The sequence below is a fragment of the Lemur catta genome, chromosome 18 (genome assembly GCF_020740605.2).
Source record: "Lemur catta isolate mLemCat1 chromosome 18, mLemCat1.pri, whole genome shotgun sequence".
Classification (NCBI taxonomy): Eukaryota; Metazoa; Chordata; class Mammalia; order Primates; family Lemuridae; genus Lemur; species Lemur catta.
The window spans coordinates 17,041,774-17,058,399 of record NC_059145.1 but is presented as its reverse complement, the minus strand read 5'-3'; the positions used below and the strand labels follow the sequence as shown (position 1 = coordinate 17,058,399).

At 34.6% G+C, this 16,626-nt stretch overlaps 1 non-coding gene across 1 annotated transcript; it reads left to right on the top strand.

The window, feature by feature from the left end:
- Positions 1 to 13,363: 13,363 nt before the first annotated feature.
- On the top strand, positions 13,364 to 13,470 carry LOC123623735. Its single transcript, XR_006730013.1, has one exon. It is a non-coding gene; the product is annotated as a U6 spliceosomal RNA (small nuclear RNA).
- Positions 13,471 to 16,626: the final 3,156 nt, after the last annotated feature.

Here is a 16,626-nt window from a genome sequence, read left to right as displayed (position 1 = left end):
ACTTTGAGGGAGTCAAATAGAAGAACTATTTCTTTTAGGCAAAACAAGTGAGTCCTTAGGAAGTTCTAAAGTTTTAGGGTTAGACTCTGAATTTTGTGACAGTTGGGTCTTTTTACTTGTCCAGAAGATACAAGAGAAAGAAAGATCATCTATTCATCATTGAAGTGAATTTCATTTTGTGATACTGTAAAAGACCAGGAGTCATTCAATAAAAGACCATCAGACTTAAGACAGTCAATAGTGATTGTGAAACCAAAACTTTTATATTTATCATTTGTTCTCTTTTTAAAAAAATACAATAGAGGTAGGTATATAGCACAGAATGATATTTCATTTTCCAAATTTAGAGACTGATCTAAAGTATTTTCAAAATTTACCTTGTAACAATTTGTTCTAAATACTGTAATTATGCCTGCAGGATGCTGGTAAACCTTGGTATGGGAATAGATTAGATTGGGTTGGGGGGTGGGAGATACTGGCCCAACTAATTATCTGATGATGGGTATAGAGAACAGTCATATAAAATCAATAATCATTTTCAAATAAATTCATATATTAATTTAAGCCTTAAAATAATTTTTCAATGAATAAGCACATAAACAGTAATTTTATTGTCAAATGAAAATTGTGACTGCTTATAAGAGCCCCTCATCACATCTGTGCTAAAGGAAAATACAGCTTCAGGAGAGGAAGACTTTCAAATATATCAACTGGTATATATTTTTTTCACTTTTGAAAAATTAAGTAAACCTTTATTTAAAATTCCTAGGGCTTTTCTATTTTTGAAGGAAGACCCAAGAGAATTTATTATACTGTAACACAAATATTTTTTTAAAAAAAATCAATGTGATGAATATTTTAATTAGTATTTATTTTTTCGTGGGTTCAAACCAACTGGTAATTTGCTACTTGAGAAATTTGCAGTGATGGATTAAACTTGATTTATAGAATAATACTAATGATCATAATAAAAATAACATTTGGCATTGTTTTCAAAGAAAAATAAAGCTCAATCTGTGTTTAAATGCTCTAAGCTAAGATAAAGGAAATACAGAATATATATACACACACACATATACATGCACACATATATGCATACACTATACATGTAAATATATGTATGTGTTTGTATAGTAATAAATATATATATTTCTTCTTTAAGGCAAGAGAGAATGTGAGAATATAAAACATGAGGATGTAGGAAAATATTTTTAAATTGTGACAAACAAGGAAGTACTAAAGGAGTATTTTGAATGAATTGGCATCCTCAGTGAGTGGAGACAGAGGGGTCTGAGTGGAGAATGAGCAGAGGACGTGAGAGACTGGGACACTCGCTCATTCAGGAAAGGAATTCTGAGTGACACAAGAAAGAAAGAAATACATAAGTCAGAGAGTGGCTCACATCGAGCTGGTTATGTGGTATTTGAGTGGAATTTTTGACAAAGTGATATAAATCCTCTGGCCTAAAGCTGAATCTGTCCACTGCACAGTAGAACAGAATATTCACATCTTGGGCTCTTCAGCTAAGACTAATTTGACCAACAGTGCAGGAATCCAGGTCTCACCTGGACGGATGACACTGTCACCTCACTCAAACCTGCAGGGATGGGCGGAAGGTTAGAACTCATTGCTAAGTGAGGGCAACACAGGAAGTTATAGGGGCTTGATGATAAAACTATATAGATTATTCTTCAAGGAGACATAATAACTTGTCCCATCTTACGTTTACCTTTAGCAATGTGATAATTACCTTAAGGGAGAAAGTTTCAAATGCACATTTCTTTCATTGCATGTCTTAGTGTGTCCCAGAATGTGGTACTCCTCCTAAGAGTATTCAGAATGATTTTAGGTAGCATGCCAGAGACATTCATGTTTAAAGTCATTTCTTTCTTTCAAATGTATATTAGGAAAAAATATATGGCTGGATCATGAAACTCATGATTTCATTAATGTCACTGCTTAAGATAAGGCCAAGTCAGAATTTAAGTAAATTAAAAAAAAAATGGTGAGTTGATATTCAGAAAAAATGTTTAAGAAGCACACAGATGTAGCAAAAATAGTCAAGAGGTTGAGTAAAAGACTGAGACCTGAAAACCCTAGTACATATCTTTCTTCCTATAGCCATGGCCCTAATGTGGTTTAGGTCTGTTCCCCGCTCAATTCTGTCCCCATTCTGTCTCCCATGACTAATGATATAACTTTTAGGGCTCAGTGTAAAATGTAAATGCCAGGCCCCTTGTTGAAAATCATTAAGAATTTCAAGATGGCCACATTAGTAAAACAAGAGAGGGCCCTACTCCCTCTCCATGTAAACAGATTGGTATCTGCTGAAGTCAGATGTCAGTCTTTGCTCTAGGAAATGTGAAATGGAGAGTCCGAAAATTTGCAAAAAAAAATTGGGGGTGGAGTGGGTTGTTGCTGTTGTTATTATTTTCCTTGGAAAATCAGAGAGCACGTAAGACATTCCTGGAAAAGACAGACATCAAAACTTTCTGTCTTGTTACACAGGTGGGAGAAAATGCAGTTCTGTGAGTTACAAAACCTGGGTCTAAATGGCCTCCTTTGGAAGATTTTAATACTGCATATTGTGCTCTCCTGTGGAATCTCCTATTTCATATGGAAAATAAAATTCTCCAAGTTACTTTTCTAGGTTAGCTTGGGACTCCCAGAAAGCCATCACTGCTGGAAAGGATGGTATTTCAGCCTCTAGTGCACAAATTGGGAGATGATGCAGAAGCCTCTTCCCTCTCCTGGTGCATTTCATCTCCAGCCTCATTAAACATGCACAAATCAGAATGTCCCTCCTCCCCTCCCTCTTTTTCCTGCTCCCTCCCTCCCTCTCTCTTTCTCTTTTGTTTTCAGATCTCAGCTTTGAGGGCATCTCTCTAGGATGCACTTCTGAAGCCCAGGTTTCTTGGCCCTCCTCTGTGCTTTCATGCTATTTTGTTCACCTGTGCTTTCTCCTGGACGAGAACTTGAAGTTACTTTCCCGGTTGTCTGGCCTCTATACCCTGAGATGCGTGGGTTCAGGACTGTATCTTGTTCGCTGCTTGTTCTCTACATCTTGTCTAAGATCCTGGCATGAAACACACCTTCCATACATGTTTGGTGAATAAATGAATGAATGATTTAATGCAGCAATTAAAATATGTGTGAGGGGAGGGAGCATTAAGAGTCTACAAAAAGGCACAAGTGAAATTGTCTAAAACATATTCTTTATTGCTTATGATTTACACATTGTAGTTTCCATATGGATGTTTGGGCATCTGTAAGTGTCTGCATTCTGATACTCTGGGTTCATACTATCTTTTTCATATAAATGATTGCTTCTAAAAATGTTTCCTATATATTCATTTAAAGCCTAACTTCAAAAATAGATTTCATACTGAAAGCTTGTGCACACAAAATCAATAATCTTATTGAAATATCCCTAATAAATGTGCATTTATCACAGGTTTTAAATAGCAATTTAAAAAATCACCAATATTTACCTTTTAAACATATAAATCATGTCTGTGTTTTGTTGTTTTCATGGATTAACCTACTCTTCCACCCTACATGTAAAACAATTTTAAGTTGTGATATATTTTCTTGTAATAATGGGGACATAGGTAATTCATGTGATAAATCATGACTCATTACTTGAATATAAGTCCTAATGAAATTCAATGAAATGAAATGCAATTTCCTTAACTCTCTTTAATTTAGTTGAGAGTACATAGGCTTTGGTGTTAGATGCCCACGGCTGATTTAAAAATATTCATTCCTGACACTGTTAGTTCTATAAACTCTGGACTTAGATTCAAGTATTAGTTACAAATCAACAAATTAATAGTCTAATTGGTCTATCTGCTATGGTTATAAAAGTCATCTGTTGTGTATGATTATATTATTAGTTTCATGTAGAAAACAAAAAAAATTTCGACTGTCTTACAGAAGTGCCTATCATTAAGAAATTCTGCAATAGTAATGTGATATTATGGCTTAAGAAATCTATAAACCTTATACAAGTAAGGTAGATAAATGAAGCTTTCCAGAAAGACGTTTCTGTGTGGTATACCACAGAAAGGCTTTGAAAGATCTGACAAGAAGATGGCCAATTTGGAACTTTTGGTAGGAAATAAAGGTCTAAAAATAGCTGATATTTGTTGCAAATATTTTCTGCATTTCTCTTTGGGAAACAATGAACTTGAATTGCTGGAACACAAATAAGCATAAGAGCTATTTTTTAAGTAGAGATAAATAAGGACTGTTAGTAAATGATGTCTGTGTACCCTTTGATCTGTAAAATTAATTTTTTACATTTTTCTATGTCAATAGTCAAATATTATGGTGAGAAAAGAAATTGTAAACCTCAGTAAATATATTTTCTTTGCCATTTCCTCTTCATAGTTGCTGTTGGATGCTTATTCATTTTCAGTTTGCTTTATCTATTCGTTTATAATAGAGATGTGTAAGAATTGCCTGCTGATTATGGATTCATCAATATCTCTTTTGCTGTATAAATTTTTATCATGATGTTAAGCTTATAATAGTGTATGATGGTTTCATGCTTGGTGGCTTTTTCCCTATATTATTGCATAATGTCCTCTTTCTTCTGCCTTAATTTCTTTTCTGTTTGATATAGCTGTTGCTACACCAACTTTAACTTGGTTGTTACTTATATAGTATATTTTGCCATCCTTTGTTTCCAGCTATTTAGCTGGGTTTGTAATTTTCATCAGATAAAATAACATGTCTTTTAATATATGAGTTTAAATGGTTTTACATGTAAATACTTACAAATTTGCACTCTTTTCTTTTTATTTTGTCCTTTCAACTGATTCTTCTTTGCCTTTGTTTCTTTCATTCTTGCCTTTTATTGATTTCATAGAGTTTTCTATATTCTTCCTTTTTCCTCTTTTTGGTAATCTGTAGGGTATAGATTAGTTATTGTAATTATCCTTAAATATGTAACATGTGTGATTGATCATAAATTACCCTAACCATCTTTAAACTTTTTCAGTGTTATCATCCTCCTTCCAAACATGGCAATAATTTAACATGATTTAATCCAGTGTTTCTCAAACATTCTTTATAATTGTCCTACCCACAACCCAAGGAGCCTTTTAAGACATTTCTTTCCTAATCACCCCCATGACATCTTACTATCTCAGATGTATGTATATCTGTTTATGTGCCATTATATATCTGTGCTTTATATTTTAAAAAGAATGAAATATCTTGTCCTACTAAGAACCATTTTTCTCCTCACTGGAGGCAAAGTCATTCCTGTTGGGTGTATGTGCTTTAAACTTCCATCTTCTCATTAAACATTATGTCCACTTTAATTTTTATTATTACCTATTGTTTTAATTTTATCTTATTTTCAAACATAATGTCAAATTTTTCATTCTTTTTATTTTTTACAGTTGAATGAATGTTATTGCTGGAAAAATCATAGTTGTTTTACCCTTTATTTAAAATAATCTGGTGGCATGTGTTAAAACAGAAAAAGCAGATGTCCTTTGACACAGCGATTCTACTTCTGAGAATGCATTTTTGTGCATAAAAAGCTGAGTATAAATGTTTATTGCTATATTATTTATAGTGCAAAAAACAAACCTGAAGCAACATGGATGTCTATGGCCAGGAGAATGCTTAAATAAATTCAAACATTCCTACGATGGAACACTAGGCAGTTAGTTGACTTAGAGCTGTGGTTTTCAACTGGTGTGAATAACCTAGGGGACATTTGGCAACGTCCGGAGACATTTTGTGTTGTCACAACAGAGATAGGAGGGATAGATATGCTACTAGCATCTGGTGGGTAGAGGCCAGGAATGATACAAAACATCCAAAATTCACAGGATAACGCTTTTGGTCCACCCCCAACAAATAATTATCCAGCCTAAAATTTCAATATTGTTAAGGTTAAGAAACTCTGACTTACTAATTTCTACAAAATATGTTAGAACGAGAAAACAACGTGCAGAAAAATATGTATATTATCCCATTTTTGTAAAACAGCCAAAATACCCCTTCCCTCACACATGTGTAAATACCTATTTATAACAACATAGGCATAATTTATATAAGTTATTTGAGCATGAAAAAAATATAGAAATATATATCTTAAAGTTTTAAGATTGAATACATGGCCTGGGTGGGAGAGGAGATAAGAAATTGGACAAAAAGACAGAACTAGGAAAAAATAAAAGCAAAAATATATATATGATTATGTTTTTGCTAAATTATGTGTGTTTAGAAAAACAAAATTTCAGAAAAACTATAAAATTTTTAAAAATTTACTTAAATTTTCAAACTATTTCATCATTTTCTGAGCTTACAATCTTTTCTTGTAGCCCATGTCTTCCCTATGGATTCAATTCTCTTACTGCTGAAGTACATCCTGTAATAGTTTTTAGTGAAAGTTAGTGGGTGATAACTCCTGTGCATCACTGTATTTCTGAAACTATCTTCACTTTTGTCTTCTCTCTTGAAAAAATAAATTACTTGGAAATGATATTCTAGGCTGACCAATATTTCACTTTAGCACTTTAAGGAGACTATTCTTCTGTCTTCTGACAGCCACTGTCACCAGTAAGAAGTTTTCCTTCAGTTCATTTGGTATTGTGGGGAAGGTAATCTGTCTTCTTCTCTGGTAGCTTTTAAGATCTTATCCTTTATGTCTGCAATTCCATGATCATGTAGCTAGGTTTGGATTTTTCTCTCATCTAGAGTTGATGTACTCTTTCAGTCTAAAGAGCCACAGTTTTCTTTAATTCTGAACGCTCCTCAGCACTCATTTCTTAGAATTTTGTTTTCCCTTTATCCCATCCACTGAGTCTGATCTGATTGTTTCACGTGGAGAACTTTTAGTCTACATGAATTCAGTGGTGTGATGTTCGTAGCCACGACCACTGGCTTTCGAATCTGGGGCCCTGCAGATGGGGAACTTTAGTCCTGTTACTGTTTTGTGTTTATTCTGACATGAGTCTACAGGAAATTTTATCTTCTTTTTGGATGCAGCTACAGTTGATTCTCCTTATTTGTGATAGTCAGTCATGTTTCTACAAAGTTACCTGAATACTGAATTAGAAAATTCTGAATCATTGTTCCTAGGGGAAATACAGGGTTAGGTTTCTGTGACTCTCTGGTGACAACATTCTCATCAACCAATAATACATAATCTTTTAAAATGTGTTTTTCTGTTTAAAGACACTTTAATGTATATTGTTAATTCATTAGCATTGAACTCACAGCCAATAGCACTGTAACTCAGGCCTGACCAAAGCTGATCTCACAGAAATTTTTTCTGCATAGGGCCCTTCACAGCCTTCTTGTACTTAGGAATACTAGAGAGCACTTCAGCACTATGCTTGAGGACCATTTAGAACAGCAAAATCACCCCCAAAATTGGAGAAACATAGCATTAAATATGCCACAAAAAAGACACTTGTTGAGTAGGTAGAAAGCAATGGCAGAATAGAACTTTCCAGCAATTATCCCCAGACAAGAACATCAAACCGAAGAACTATCCCCATAAGAAAACACCTTCACAAGAGCTAAAGAAGCCAGAAGAATGACCACAGCAACTAGTTTTAGCATAATAACAAAAAAAGACACATGGGAGTGTGTAGGAAGGACATTGTCATGGTCCTATACCACCCCTCCCCCAACCCTAGGCAGCACAGCTTGGAGAGAGAATCTGTCTTCTTAGGAGAGGGACTTTGTCATAGAACCCAGGACTGGCATCTCCACAGTAAAACACATCAGCAGGAAGAACTCACAGCCCCTGGTTCCAGGCTGGGGTCCACAGATCGAGCTCCTAGACCTTCCCTGGGCCAGAAGGGAATCTGCTGTTCCAGTGGAACAAACTCTAGTCCAGGTTTACTTCACTACTGGCTGACCAGTGGCAGGCAGGCCATCCAGACTATAGTCCTTGGGTGAGCCCCAGTGGTGTGCTGGTCTGAGAGGCTGTGGGATTCAGATGTGACCCAGCATGACATCAGCTAAAGTGGCCATGGGACTACTCACATTACCCCTCCCACAGCTCCAGGCACTACCACATGGAGAGAGACTCCTTCCACTTGGGGGAAGAAGAGGAAAAGATGCAGGGGATTTTGCCTTGCGCCTTGTACAAACCCTGCCATGGTAAAAGATAGCACTGTGCAGAACATTGCAACACCAGATTCCAGGCTGGTGCTCCCAGACAGAGCTTCTAGACCCATCTCTACCTAGACGGGAATCTGCTGTCCCGGCAGGACAGAACTGATTTCTGGCCAGCTTCATCTCTGGCTGACTAAAGCTGCCTTGGACCATAAATAAATATCAGTAGTAATCAGGCAGTGGAGGCCACGTGTCTTGGGTGAGCCCTGAGGCTGTGCTGGTCTGGGAGATTGTTGACTTCTAGTGTGACCCAACTTAGTGACAGTTGCAGTTGGCAGAGGACTGTCTGCATCACTCACCCTCCCCAACTCCAGGCAGCATAGCTTGGAGAGTCCTTCTGCTTGGGGAAAGGAGAGAGAAATGAGTGAGGGGCTTTGCCTGGGAACACGGTGAACTGTCCTGAATCTTCCCCAAATCCATCAGGCTAGGAACCTTGGATTATATAAGAGAATCACAACGAATTTGGGCTTGGGGTGCCCTCTAGTGCCAAAACAGCTGCAATGACCACAGGCTTAGAGAACACAACAGTCAAGTCTCCTTTGAATTCCTGGAAGGCCCTCTGAAGAAGGATGAATGTAAACCAGGCCAACTGCAAAGTGTGAAATAAATACCTAATTCTTCAATGCTTAGACACCAATGTACATCCACAAGCATCAAGAACATTTATGGAAATAAGATCTCACAAAATGGACTAAAGAGTGCATCAGTGACCAACCCTGGAGAGACAGAAATGTGTGACCTCTCAGACAGGGAGCTTAAAATGGCCATTTTGAGGAAGCTCAATAAATTTCAAGAAAAACAGAGAGGAAATTTAGAAACTTATCAGAGAAATTTAACAAAGAGATCGAAATTATAAAAAAATCAAACAGAAATACTACAGGTAAAAAATACAATAGACATAATAAAAATGAATTAGAGGGTTTCAGTAGCAGAACTGATCAAAAAGAAGAAAGAATTAGTGAGCTCAAAACAGGCTATTTGAAAATACACAGATAAGAAAAAGAAAAAAAATGAAAAGGAATGAAGAACACTTAAAATATTTATGGGATAGCATCAAGAGGGAAAATTTAAGATTTATTGGTTTTTAAGAAGGATTAGAGATAGAGAAAGGGTAGAAAGTTGATTCAAAGAAATAACAGAAAGCTTTCCAAATCTAGAGAAAGATATAAATATCCAGGTACAGGAAGGTCAAAGATTACCAAACAGATTCAAGTTAGATAAGACTTCTACGAGGTATATAATAATCAAACTCTCAAAGGTTAAGAATAGAGAGAGGATCCTAAAGGCAGCAAGAGAAGAAGAGCAAATAACATATAAAGGAGCTCCAATATTTCTTCCAGTAGCCTTCTTAACAGAAACCTTACAGCCAGTGGAGAGGAGAATGACGTATTCAAAGAGCTGAAGAAAAAAAAAAAACAACAAAAACCTGGGAATAGTATACCTAGAAAAGCTATCTTTCAATGATGAAGGAGAGATAAAGACATTCTTGGAAAACAAAAGCTGAGAAAAATTCATCACCGCCAGACCTGTCTGAAAAAAATGCTAAAGGAAGTTCTTAAATCTGAACAAAATGGATACTGACGTACAACAAGAAAATGTCTGAAGGTATAAAACTCACTGATAAAAGTAAGTATACAGAAAAATTTGGAATACTTTATTACTGTAGCTGTGTGTGTAAACCTCTCATATCTTTAGTATGAAGACTAAAAGACAAACGTATTAAAAAATAATAAATATAACAATGTGTTAAAGGGTAGGCAATGTAAAAAGATATAAATTGAGACATCAAAAAGTCAAAAGATGAGGAATAAATTTAAAGTGTAGAGTTTTTTCATTTTTGATTGTTTGTGTTATTGAAAATAAAATTTATGTTGTTCTCAGTTTAAAATAACTTGTTATAACTATACGATGTTTTCTGTAAGCCTCACAGTAACCACAAAGCAAAAACATATAATAGATACATTATAAATAAAAACCCCCATATTAAACATACTACCAGAAAAAGTCACATAACCACAAAGAAAGGCAGTAAGAAAGGAAGAGAGGAATTACAGACCAAACAGAGAGCAAGTAAACAAAGTTGCAGAATGCAAAATCAACATAAAAATCAGTAGCATTTCTATACGCCAATATCAAACTTCCTGAAAAATAAATCAAGAAAGCAATTTTATTTATAATACCTACCAAAAAATAAAATAATTGGGAATAAACTTAACCAAAAAAGTAAAATATCTCTACACTGAAAACTATAAAGCATTGATGAAACAAATTGAAGAGGACACAAATAAATGAAAAGATATCTTGTGTTCATCAACTGGAAAAGTTAATATTGTTAAAATGTCTGTATCACCCAAAGCCATGTACAGATTCAATATAATCTCCATCAACTTACCAATACGATTCTTCACAGACATAGAACAATAATCTCAAAGTTCATATGGAAATGCAAAAAGACCCAAGATAGCCAATGTAATCTTTAGCAAAAAGAACAAAACTGGAGGCATCACACTATCTGACTTCAAAATATAATCTCAAAGCTACAGTAACAACAACAACATCAACAAAAGCCTGGTACTGGCACAAAAAAAAAAAAAAAAAAAAAGACACATAGACTAATGGAACAGAATAGTGAACCCAGAAATAAATCCATACATTTACACATGATTGATTTTCAACAAAGGTGCCAAGAACACACTGGGGAAAGGATAGTCTATGCAATAAATGGTGCTGAGAAAACTGGATATCCACATGAACAATGATGAAACTAGATTTCTATTTCTCACCATAAGCCAAGATCAGTGCTAAATGTATTAAACACATAAATGTAAGACCCCAAATTATGAATCTACTAGAAGAAAATATAGGAGAAATGTTTCATGAAATTGGACTGAGCCAAAAATTTTTAAATAAAACCTTAAAAGCACAGGCAAAAACAGAAAACAAAAAAGGACAAATGGGATTATATCAAACTAAAAAGATAAAAAGATTCTGCAAAGCAAAGAAAACAATGAATAGAGTGACTAGATGACCTACATAATAGGAGAATTTATTTGCAAACTATGCATTCATTTACTGAGTTGTTTGTGATTTCCAGGGAGAGATGATTTTGGCTCTCAAATCAGAGAGATTTGTGTTTAAATTCCAACTTCAAAACTCATCAACTGTCTTGCCTTGGGAAATTCTGTAACATTGCTAAATCTGTTTCTTTATCAATAAAACAGAGATCATAATAGTACTTTATCCTGCTGAACAAATAAAATAATGCATGGAAGGCACTGAGTATACTGCCTGATACATAGTACATAACAAATGTCAACTATTATTATTATTAATAATACCGTTTATTGTCTTATGGCCTCTAACTGCCAAGTATGCATATTTCTTTCCTTAATAGACTATAGGCTCTTTGAGAACAGGAATGGTATCACAGATCTGGATCACCCCATAATTAGTATAATGTAGGATTTCACACAGCCTGCACTACTGGCATTTTAGATAGGATAATTCTTTGTTATGGGAACTCAAATGCACATTGTAGAAGTTTTGCACCATCCTGGACTTTAACCATGGGAAGACAGTAGTACTCTCTTTTCCCCAAGTTGTAATAACCTAAAATGTCTCCAGAGATTGGCAAATGCCCCTGGGATTGGGGAGGTACAATTGCCTTTGTCTGAGAATCATTGATATACTGCTGAACATGTAGTCAGTTGCTAATATTTGTTTATTAAATCAACTCCAAGGACACTGGATTGGAGGATTTATCATTATTAAAATCAATAGTAGCCCAAACACTTTAAATATACTTTAAATCTGAAACCACAGTCTTCATGAGGGATGTTCATTGGTGGATATCTCTTCTTTTACAGGAAAAAAATAAATGTATGAACCTTGGAAAAGCTGTGTTTTCTGACTCAAGCAGAATTTTTTACTAATTAGCACATAGTATATTTTTAAAATATATTAAATATATACCACGTAAGTACAAATCTCTTTACATGATTATCTCAAATAATCCTCTCAACCTTATGAGAGAGTATTACTATGATTTTCAGAAAACTAGGGCATAAACTATTAAATAACTTGCTTAACTTGTTGATATCAGATTGTGCAACATGATTTATTGAAGAGATTGTCTTTTCCCCAATGTGAGTTCTTGACAACTATGTTGAAAATCATTTGGCTACAGATGTGTGAAATTATTTCTGAGTTCTCTAGTCTGTTCTATTGGTCTATGTGTCTGTTTTTATGCCACTACCATGCTGTTTTGGTTATTATTGTAGCATATTTTGAAGTCAGATAGTGTGATGCCCTCACTAATCATCAGAGAAATGTAAATTAAAATCACAATGAAATACTGTCTTACTCCTGTCCGAATAGCCATTACTAAAAGTCAAGAAACAATAGATGTTGACATGGATGCAGTGAAAAGGGAAAATTTGTACACTGTTGGTGGGAATGTAAACTAGTACAACCTCTCTGGAAAATAGTATGGACATTCCTTAAAGAACTAAAAGGAGACCTATCATTTGATCCCACAATCCCACTACTGGGTATCTATCCTAAGGAAATGAAGTCAAATTAAAGAGACATCTGCACCCAAATGTTTATTGCAGTGCAATTCACAAATGCAAAGGTATGGAATCAACCTAAGTGTCCATCAAATGATGAGTGGATAAAAAAATTATATGTATATACCATGGAATACTACTCAGCCATAAAAAGGAATGAAATAATGTCTTTTGCAACAACTTGGATGGAAATGGAGACCATTATCCTAAGTAAGGTACTTCAGGATTAGAAAAACAAATACCACATGTTCTCACTTATAAGTGGGAGCTAAATGATGGATATACATGGTCATACAAAGTGGTAAAATGGGCACTAGAAACTAATAAGGGGGGAGGGTGAAAGAGGGGTGAGGAATAAAAAATTACCTATTGTGTACAAATCAATGTATACTATTGTGTGTCAGGTACACCTGACTTTGCCACTCTACAATTCATCCATGTAACAAAAAACACTTGAACTCCCTAAATCTATCAAAATAATAATAATGAAAAATAAGGTAATGCCTCCAGCTTCATATTTTTGGTTAGGATTCTTTGCCTATTAAGGGTTCTTTGTGGTTCTATAGGAATTTTATGGTTTTTTTTAAATTTCTGTGAAGAACATCATTGGTACTTTGATAAGGGTTGCTTTAAATCTGTAGATAGTGCTCGCTTCGGCAGCACATATAATAAAATTGGAACCATGCAGAGAAGATCAGCATGGTCCCTGCTGAAGGATGACATGCAAATTCGTGAAGCGTTCCATGTTTTTGCCCCAGTCCTGGGAAGGTTGCTTCACTATTTACTGACTAGAGCTAAGGAAACAATGTGAAGCAAAAGCAAAAAAAAAAAAAAAAAAAAAAAAAATTTGTAGATCACTTTGGGTAGTATGTAGTAAGGTCATTTTAACAATATTAGTTCTTTCAATCTATAAACATGAGATGTCTTTCCAATTTATTTGTGTTCTCTTCAATTTATTTCACAGATGTTTTACAGTTTTCAGTGTAGAGATCTATCACTTCCTTTATTAAGTTTATTCCTAAGTATCTTACTTTATTGTAAATGGGATTGTTTTTCAATTTATTTTTCAGATGTTCACTATTACTGTGTAGAAACTCTACAGATTTTTGTATATTCACCTTGTATGTTTACCTTATTCAAAAAATCAACTCCAAATGGATTAAAGACTTAAATATAAAACCAAAACCAGAACTATGAAACTACTAGAAGAAAACACAGGGGAAGCACTTTATGACAATTCATCTGGGTAAGGATTTTTAAAATAAGACCTCAAAATCACAGGCTGCAAAACCAAAAATACACAAACAGGTACACATCAAACTAAACAGCTTTTGCACGACAAAGGAAACAATTAACAGAGTGAAGAGAAAACCTACAGAATGCAGAAAATATTTGCAAACTTCACATCTGACAAGGGGTTAATGTCAAGAATATATAGGGAAATTAAACAAATTAATGACAATTTAATGACAAATTAAAAAATGAAGCAAGAGTGAGACCCTGTCTCTACTAAAAAAAAAAATAGAAAGAAATAATCTGGCCAACTAAAAATATACACAGAAAAAATTAGTCAGGCATGGTGGCGCATGCCTGCAGTCCCAGCTACTTGGGAGGCTGAGGCAGTAGGATCGCTTAAGCCCAGGAGTTTGAGGTTGCTGTGAGCTAGGCTGATGCCACGGGACTCACTCTAGCCCCGGCAACAGAGCGAGACTCTGTCTCAAAAAAAAAAAAAAAAAAATGAGCAAAAGACCTTAATAGACATTTCTCAAAAGAAGACATATAAATGGCCAATAGGTATATGAAAAAATGTTGCATGTCATTGATCATTGAGGAAATGCAAACCAAAACCATAATGAGTTTAGCCATCCACTTCAGTTAGAATGGCTAAAAGTATAGGGAAAAGTTGGTCAATGGGTACACAATTACAATTCAATAGTAGGTGTAAGTTCTGGTGTAGTATTGCATAGTAGGGTGATTATGGTTAACAGCAAGATATGGTATATTACAAAATTGCAAGAGAGGCTTTTGTATGTCCTTACCACAAAGAAATGTTAAATGCGTGAGGTAATGGTCACATTGAATACCCTGATTTGATCATTATACAACATGTAAATGTATCAAAACATCATATTGGACCCCATAAATATGAACAATTATAATATGTCAATACAAATTTAAAAATTAAAATAAAAAACAATTTATAATACAATTTTTTTGGAAAAGAAAATTCACTTGTGGACATTCTTTCTGTCTTCAGAAGCCATTTGCATTTTTAATGCTTAAACGTCAGCATTAATACCTTAAAACTGAGTAACTGGAAGGAAATACATTTATATTTTTGTTTCTATATTTGCCACATTGAAAAATGAAGATTTAAAAAAGCTATTAAAATAAATCTAATAACAGATCAGGTCAAAGGATCAACAGTGGAAGATTACATCAGTAATTCCTCTTCATTTCTGTCATTTTTGAATCATACTAGCATGACAAAATAATTCAGTGATGATTTGATCTGAAGAGACTATAAATAACCTTTCCCAGCTCTCCCACTCCCACATTCCTGTTCAAGACACACACACACACACACAGACACACACACAAAGGCATTTCATATGTTATATTCAAACAAAATAATCCTAGGATATAAACTTAATATTCCAGGAAGGATAGGTATAATGAAAAGAAATGAAGTTGCTTAAAATTTGCACGACTGCCACGGCCAAATACAATACTTGTTTGTATAAATGATTAACTTATAGAATAGAAGGATTAAAAATTAAAAGTTTATGTCCAGGTATGCTGAATATGAGCATCATGATAGTTGTGTGGTTCATATTAGGCAATTCATTGACATTGTACTGAAATCCTCTTGCTTTTTTCCTCATAGACTCACTTGGTTTGATGAATTAAAATGGAACAAAGGAGGTGAAGTGAATATATGCAGAATCTAGCATGTAGTAAACGTATTGGATATTTCTATTACCAGCTGCTGTGATAAAAAGAGTTTCATATGAGTGTTGTATCAAAGCTGATTCTTGGGCCTTAGATATTGTATTAATAGTAAGAAGATAAAAATCCTACAGCATGCTATATATTTTCTTCATAAATTTGCATCTTTGAAAATACAGCATTTCATAAAAAACTGTCTAGATTCTTAGTAGCTTAATTGAGGTACAGAAAGCTTTTAGAAGCTAAAGTGAACTGTCAGAGATAGCCTAGGCATGTTTAGAATCTGCCATTCTTTGACATTCATTCTAATACTTCAGTATAATATTAATATAACCAATATTTGCTTGACTAAGGACACACAAACCACCTTTACATTTATCAACAATACAGTCATAATTTGTTTTCTTAAGGCCAAAACCATCCATCAGTTTGAAGGGAGGTACAGTGGAACTTTTGATTAAACCATTGATTCTTTTCTAAGACAACACATATATGAGCTAAAATTTGCACTTTTTCCTTTGGTTGTTACATTTTGGGAACCACGAGGAAGTTTACCCTCTGTCTTCTTTGGACAGATGTATCTACTTATCTTTGTGTGCAATCCCAGTCAACAGACACTCTGAGACTAATTTATGCCTCCTAAAAATGTGAATAAAATTCCTGGCCTCAGATATAAGCTTCCCAATTATGCTATTGTGGGTGCCGTGTATCAATTTCTTTGAATTATTGCCAAGTCATAAAGGGACATATTAATATATGAAAAGATGTGAAATGTGATGAGTCATCTTTAAGCTATTAGATTCATAAAAGAAAATCCAAATGGTTTGTGTTCAATGTTGGTGAGGGTATTTTAAGGGAAATGACCTCTTATTGTACCAATTATTTCCCCTTGACTGTTAGGCTGTGTGTGTGTGTGTGTGTGTGTGTGTGTATGTGTTTGTGTGTGTGTGTGTGTGTC